Source organism: Salmo trutta, chromosome 4 (genome assembly GCF_901001165.1).
Source record: "Salmo trutta chromosome 4, fSalTru1.1, whole genome shotgun sequence".
NCBI lineage: Eukaryota > Metazoa > Chordata > Actinopteri > Salmoniformes > Salmonidae > Salmo > Salmo trutta.
In genome coordinates, this window is record NC_042960.1 from 52,060,388 (window position 1) to 52,067,549 (window position 7,162).

Here is a 7,162-nt window from a genome sequence, read left to right on the forward strand (position 1 = left end):
AGGGTTCCATAGCCGCAGGCAGAACAGTTGAAACTGGAGCAGCAGCACGGCCAGGTGGACTGGGGACAGCAAGGAGTCATCATGCCAGGTAGTCCTGAGGCATGGTCCTAGGGCTCAGGTCCTCCGAGAGAAAGAGAGAAAGAGAGAATTAGAGAGAGCATATTTAAATTCACACAGGACACCGGATAAGACAAGATAAATACTCCAGATGTAACAGACTGACCCTAGCCCCCCGACACATAAACTACTGCAGCATAAATACTGGAGTCTGAGACAGGAGGGATCAGAAGACACTGTGGCCCCATCCGATGATACCCCCGGACAGGGCCAAACAGGCAGGATATAACCCCGCCCACTTTGCCAAAGCACAGCCCCCACACCACAAGAGGGATGTCTCCAACCACCAACTTACCGTCCTAAGACAAGGCCGAGTATAGCCCACAATACCCCTTTCCAATAAATATCAAGTGTTTTATTCTGGTGACATGATGATCTATGCTTGGCTGCCATAATCTCATGTAGGCTATACCCGCACTGTATCTGTGAGCTGTTGACTAGAGTGGACGTGTGAAGATCTGAGGGCACATTTGCTATATAAAGCAAATAAAATGTCTGCTAAAACCATCAGTTAAAAATAAAATGGGAACCCATTTAACTTTTTTATTCGGTACATGGGAATTTAACTGCAAAATAAAAATTGGTGCCCTGCGTCATCACGCACATTTTATCTGCAACAAGTACATTTGATGGAAACATCTCTGGTGGGAAAATGTGCGTATTGTTTTATGCAGATTTTAGAATATTCGCACAGTAATTGGTCGCCAATTGGCTGAAAACCTAGCTAATCAGATGATCACATCATTACTGTTTGTGTTCATGCCACATTAAAATGTAATACATTTTTACTGTTAAATGACATGTCTTTACAATTACACCCATTTTCTTTTTTCAAGCGCGTGCACCCAATAGAGGCTCCCCCGACTGACGGTTGTAGAGACTTCTCCTGTATGTGTTGTGACTAACCACTGTTTGCATCTAGAACATGCGTTTCCATGAGTATTTTTGGGCAGTTTTTATAGTCCTTCACCGCTGTTTGTCTCACCAGCACAGCGTTTTATCAGCGTTCAGACTTTCACACTGTTATCTTTGTCCCCTGCAGGGTGAGCTCGTCAACTTTGAGAATAGGTGACAGGTGAGTCATTTACAACCTGTTCTTAACCTATTAATTAGTTAAAGTCATTAATGATCTTAGTGTCCACTCGTTTGACCTGACTGACACTGATCTCCCCCTATGGGGTATACTGTAACTAACATTTATTTGAAATAAATCTACCCTGAAATAAACATTGTATTGTAGTCAGAGGAATTCAATCAGATTTGAAAACTTGGTTTTTGACATGTTTTAACAGGAATCAGTTATCAGTGGTTTTTACATTTTTATATTAATGTATCTGACCCGTATAGATGGTCCTTTTTTTACCTAACCATTTCCCCTCTTTCACCAGACTGTTCCAAGGAGTTGGCTCCTCAGCAGCCAGTTCCCCATTGAGTGAAACACAGCCTGGCCCGCCCTGCATGTACAGTCACTTGGTCTTCCTGATGCCCATGTCCCTCATCTAAAACACCCAGGCCTCCTGCATCATCCTAGTAAGCCTGTGTTATGCCATGAACACCTCAGCCAACTTTGACTTCCTGCTGTATGTGCGGGGCAGCCAGTCCAGCTGAGGAGTTGCTGTACCTCCCGGCGCCCAACAGTGCTCCAGACCCCCCCCCCCCCCCGAGATGCTGGGAGACTGAGAAGGACCAAACATGGGGGAATGAGTTGAAGTCAATGAGGTAGACTCTGAATGACCTATTCCCTTGTCCCCAATTGGACCCCCACCTCTGTGCCCCCCTCCCCCACACCAGTAGCAGACTGTGGCCTTCGTGTCCGCTGTGTACCAGTATGCACTGTGTGTACCACGCAGGGCTGCATCTCTCATTGTGAGCTGTACTACTTGTTTTTAACAAGTTATTTCCTTTTTAATATTGTCTAGCTGTCCTATCTCACCTTTAGGGTGTAGTGACACATAGGATGGGACTCTGTGAGGCCCGGATTGCGCTGCCTGATGCATTGATTAGCAGTCCTAATAGAAATGCATTTGTTAGTGTTTGGATGACTTCAGGAGGTGGGAAGTAGATGGAATGAGTGACCTACTCTTGTCTAATCTTAAACGCTGTTCACCTCAGAACAAAATGGAGTATCATTTAGTTTCTCTTTGATTCGTTTTTTTTACAGAGCAGAAAAACGTGTCACACACAATGTACAAATCATTAGGAACACCTCTTTCCATGACACTGACCAGGTGAATCCAGGTGAAGGCTATGATCCCTTATTGATGTCATCTGTTAAATCCACTTCAATCAGTGTCGATGAAGGGGAGGACACAGGTTAAAGAAGGATTTTTAAGCCTCGCAATAATTGAGAGATGGATTAAGTATTTGCCACTCCGAGGGTGAATGGGCAAGACAAAAAGATTTAAGTGCCTTTTGAATGGGCTATGGTAGTAGGTGCCAGGCGCACCGGTTTGAGTGTGTCAAAAAGATCCCTGTGGTACGCTTTTAACACCTTATCGAGTCCATGCCCCAACAAATTGAGACTGGTCTGAGGGCAAAATGGAGTGCAACTAAATATTAGGAAGGTGTAATGTTTTGTACACCAGTGTATGTCAATCGAACTTATGGAGGGTGACTGAGGACAATGTTTTTAAATTGTATGTTAATTTCGATCCTGTTCAGCCTGTCAACGTGGCTGAATGTGGCCCTGGGTAAGAGCATTTTAGAGCCCTCTTCTTGGCGTCACTTTTTCTTTTAAAGTTAATTTCTTGCAATTGTAGCTACATATTTTTCCATGGAGCTTTGAGAAAGTGTTGCGGTTTGAAAGTTTAAATGGCATTTGTACATTCATCACTTTTTTGTTTTCAAGGATTTATACCAGCGCTAGTGCTTGTTTTAATAATATATTTTTTTGCAATTTACAAGTTGATAGTAATTTTGTGAAGAGAAACAACTTTTTGCCGAAACAGGAACTATGTTTCTGGTTTCATTTTAACCAAGCGAGTTCGGCGTGATACAGCCTCATTATCTACACGAGTGCCTCTCATCGTGGGGTAAGGAATAGTACTTTTCATTTCAAGCTTTGAGCAGTGAAAATCTGCGTAGCAGGCAAAAAAAACGCCCATTGTGACATACGGCATTCACGTATTGCGTTGTACTCCGTTTGCAGGAACTATAAAGTGTGCCGAGCCTCTTACAGGATGTTCAGTTGGAAATGTACTGTGCAGAACAGACTGTCATTCAGAATAGGCATGTCTGTTCTTACATGACTTTTCTATCTACAACATTCTGAACAGCCAGCTCCCTGTGCACCGAGCCTCACCCAAACACTCACCACCAATAGTTTGAGTCACAGACGATATGAATTACGTTTTCACACTAGCCCACACTGAGACGAATTCAGTTCCTCCTGTGTCTAGGCATCTACACACCGACACTCACACCCCTTTTAACGGAATCCCACAGATACCGGCTCCCACACACTGCCTAACCAGCATTAACACCTCCACCCCACCTGTCTAACCCCCACAGTCAAACCGGTCCCTACCATATACACTCCTACGTTTCATACCTATTCTCTCCATCACACTGGTAATTACTATAACGCTCATTCTCTAATACTGACATTCTGGCCATCTCACTGAGCAGTGTACTGGTCTGTTATTGGTCATTCAGTACTAAATGCTGGGCAAGATGTACTGTGGTTGATTTTCATGCAACACTTGTGAATTTTCTCTCATGAACTCAGTTTCTGTGCGTCTTCACTGCCAAAATTCTCTACCTAAAATAAATGATCTTCACTATGATGTCGTTTATTTGTTCGACCCTTTAACAACATAAGATTTACGGAGTTGGAACGATACTTCCATGATACTGCAGTACCAAAAAAATAAGAAAATGCATGAAATGAAATGTATGCATTCCCTACTGTAAGTCGCTCTGGATAAGAGCGTCTGCTAAATGACTAAAATGTAAATGTGCTTCCAATTATTATTCTGGAACAAACAAGTAGTGTAACAAATGGGTTATTACAGTGTAATTACCATTTAATGATCTACTTGGTCATTTCTTTACAATAAAATAAAGTTCTACAATGAGAAGTCCTGTAAAGCACCATAGTATTTGTGGACTTTGAGTTAAAGACATTTCTACTGACTTCAATGCAGTCATGACCTCTCGAAGCTACTGCTCAAGTGCAATTTCGTTGGAATTCAGTATCACACCTTTTCTTTTAAGGATTTTACTTTAAATCTTTTACAAAAGCATTTTCAGCAAATCATTTTAACCCTGAGAAATAAACATTTATATTTTTTTTATTTCACCTTTATTTAACCAGATAGGCTAGTTGAGAACAAGTTCTCATTTACAACTGCGACCTGGCCAAGATACAGCAAAGCAGTGCGACAAAAACAACAAAGTTACACATGGGATAAACAAATGTACAGTCAATAACACAATAGAAAATCTATATACAGTTTGTGCAGATGCAGTAAGATTAGGGAGGTAAGGCAATAAATAGGCCAGAGTGGAGAAATAATGACAATTTAGCGTTAACACTGGAGTGATAGATGTGCAGATGATGTGCAAGTAGAGATACTGGGTGGCAAAAAGATAAATAACAATATGGGTATGAGGTAGTTGGGTGTGCAATTTACAGATTGGCTGTGTGCAGGTACATTGATCAGTAAGATGCTCTAACAGCTGATGCTTAAAGTTAGCGAGGGACATGTAGGTCTCCATCTTGTTAAGTGATTCATTTTTTCCCAATTTGTTCAAGTCATTGGCACTAGAGAACTGGAAGGAAAAGCAGCCAAAGTAAGTGTTGGCTTTGGGGATGACCAGTGAAATATACCTGCTGGAGCGCGTGCTATGGTGACCAGTGACCTGAGATTAGGCAGGGCTTTTCCTAGCAAAGACTTATAGATGACCTGGAGCCAGTGGGTTTGGCGACGAATGAATATGTAGCGAGGGCCAGGCAACGAGAGCATACAGGTCGCAGTGGTGGGTAGTGTATGGGGCTTTGGTGACAAAAAGGATGGCACGGTGATAGACTACATCCAGTTTGCTGAGTAGAGTGTTGGAGGCTATTTTGTAAATGACATCGCCGAAGTCAAGGATCGCTAAGATGGTATGTTTGGCAGCATGAGTGAAGGAGGCTTTGTTGCGAAATAGGAAGCTGATTCTAGATTTAAATTTTGATTGGAGATGCTTAATGTGAGTCTGGAAGGAGAGTTTACAGTCTAACCAGTCACCTAGGTATTTGTAGTTGTCCACATATTCTAAGTCAGAACCGTCCAGAGTAGTGATGCTAGTCGGGCGGGCGGGTGCGAGCAGCGATCGGTTGAAGAGCATGCATTTAGTTTTACTTGCATTTAAGAGCAGTTGGATGCCACGGAAGGAGTGTTGTATGGCATTGAAGCTCGTCTGGAGGTTTGTTACAGTGTCCAAAGAAGGGACAGAAGTATACATAATGGTGTCGTCCATGTAGAGGTGGATCAGAGAATCACCAGCAGCAAGAGCGACATCATTGATGTATACAGAGAAAAGAGTCGGCCCGAGAATTGAACCCTGTGGCACCCCAATAGAGACTGCCAGAGGTCCAGACAACAGGCCCTCAGAGTTCAGGGCGTCAAATCGATCAGAGAAGTAGTTGGTGAACCAGGCGAGGCAGTCATTTGAGAAACCAAGGCTATTGAGTCTGCCGATAAGAATGTGGTGATTGACAGAGTCGAAAGCCTTGGCCAGGTCAGTGAAGACGGCTGCACAGTACTGCCTTTTATCGATGGCGGTTATGATATCGTTTAGGACCTTGAGCGTGGCTGAGGTGCACCCATGACCAGCTTGGAAACCAGATTGCATAGTGGAGAAGGTACGGTGGGATTCGAAATGGTTGGTGATCTATTTAACTTGGCTTTCAAAGATTTTATAAAGGCAGGGCAGGATGGATATAGGTCTATAACAGTTTGGGTCTAGAGTGTCTCTCCCTTTGAAGAGGGGGATGACCGCGGCAGCTTTCCAATCTTTGGGGATCTCAGACGATACAAAAGCGGTTGAACAGGCTAGTAATAGGGGTTGCAACAATTTCGGCGGATAATTTTAGAAAGCGAGGGTCCAGATTGTCTAGCCCAGCTGATTTGTAGGGATCCAGATTTTGCAGTTCTTTCAGAACATCATCTGTTTGGATTTGGGTGAAGGAGAGGCGCGGGGGGGGGGGCTTGGGCAAGTTGCTGCAGGGCATGCAGAGATGTTGGCCGGGGTAGCCAGGTGGAGAGCATGGCCAGCCGTAGAAACATGCTTATTGAAATGATCGATTATCGTAGATTTTGCTAGGTCATGCTTATTTAAGATGGCGAGGAAAGCACTTTTTAAAGATCAACCAGGCATCCTCTACTGATGGGATGAGGTCAATATCCTTCCAGGATACCCGGGCCAGGTCGATTAGAGAAGCCTGCTCGCTGAAGTGTTTTCGGGAGCATTTGACAGTGATGAGGGACGGTTGTTTGACTGTGGACCCATTACGGATGCAGGCAATGAGGCAGTGATCGCTGAGATCCTGGTTGAAGACAGCAGAGGTGTATCTAGAGGGCAAGTTGGTCAGGATGATATCTAAGGTGCCCATGGTTATGGATTTAGGGTTGTACCTGGTAGGTTCCTTGATAATTTGTGTGCGATTGAGGTAGGGCAGATTATAGGATGGCCGGGGTGTTAAGCATATCCCAGTTTAGATCACCTAACGATACGAACTCTGAAGATAGATGGGGGGCAATCAATTCACATATGGTGTCCAGGGCACAGATGGGGGATGAGGGGGGTCTATAACACGCAGCAACGGTGAGACTTGTTTCTTGAAAGGTGGATTTTTAAAAGTAGAAGCTCGACTTGTTCGGGCACAGACCTGGATAGTAAGCCTGCAGAGTTCTGTCAATCTCTGCAGTAGATTGCAACTCCGCCCCCTTCGGCAGTTCTAGTCGGAAAATATTGTAGTTGGGGATGGACATTTTCTGGATTTTTGGGGGCCTTCCTAAGCCAGGATTCAGACACGGCTAGGACATCAGGGTTGGCCGAG

The 7,162-nt window shown here is 44.0% G+C and overlaps 1 long non-coding RNA gene across 1 annotated transcript; it reads left to right on the forward strand.

Moving 5' to 3' along the window:
- Nucleotides 1–461: 461 nt before the first annotated feature.
- On the forward strand, nt 462–1,762 carry LOC115192572 (uncharacterized). Its single transcript, XR_003877957.1, has 3 exons — nt 462–1,005; nt 1,160–1,192; nt 1,506–1,762. It is a non-coding gene; the product is annotated as an uncharacterized LOC115192572 (long non-coding RNA).
- Nucleotides 1,763–7,162: the final 5,400 nt, after the last annotated feature.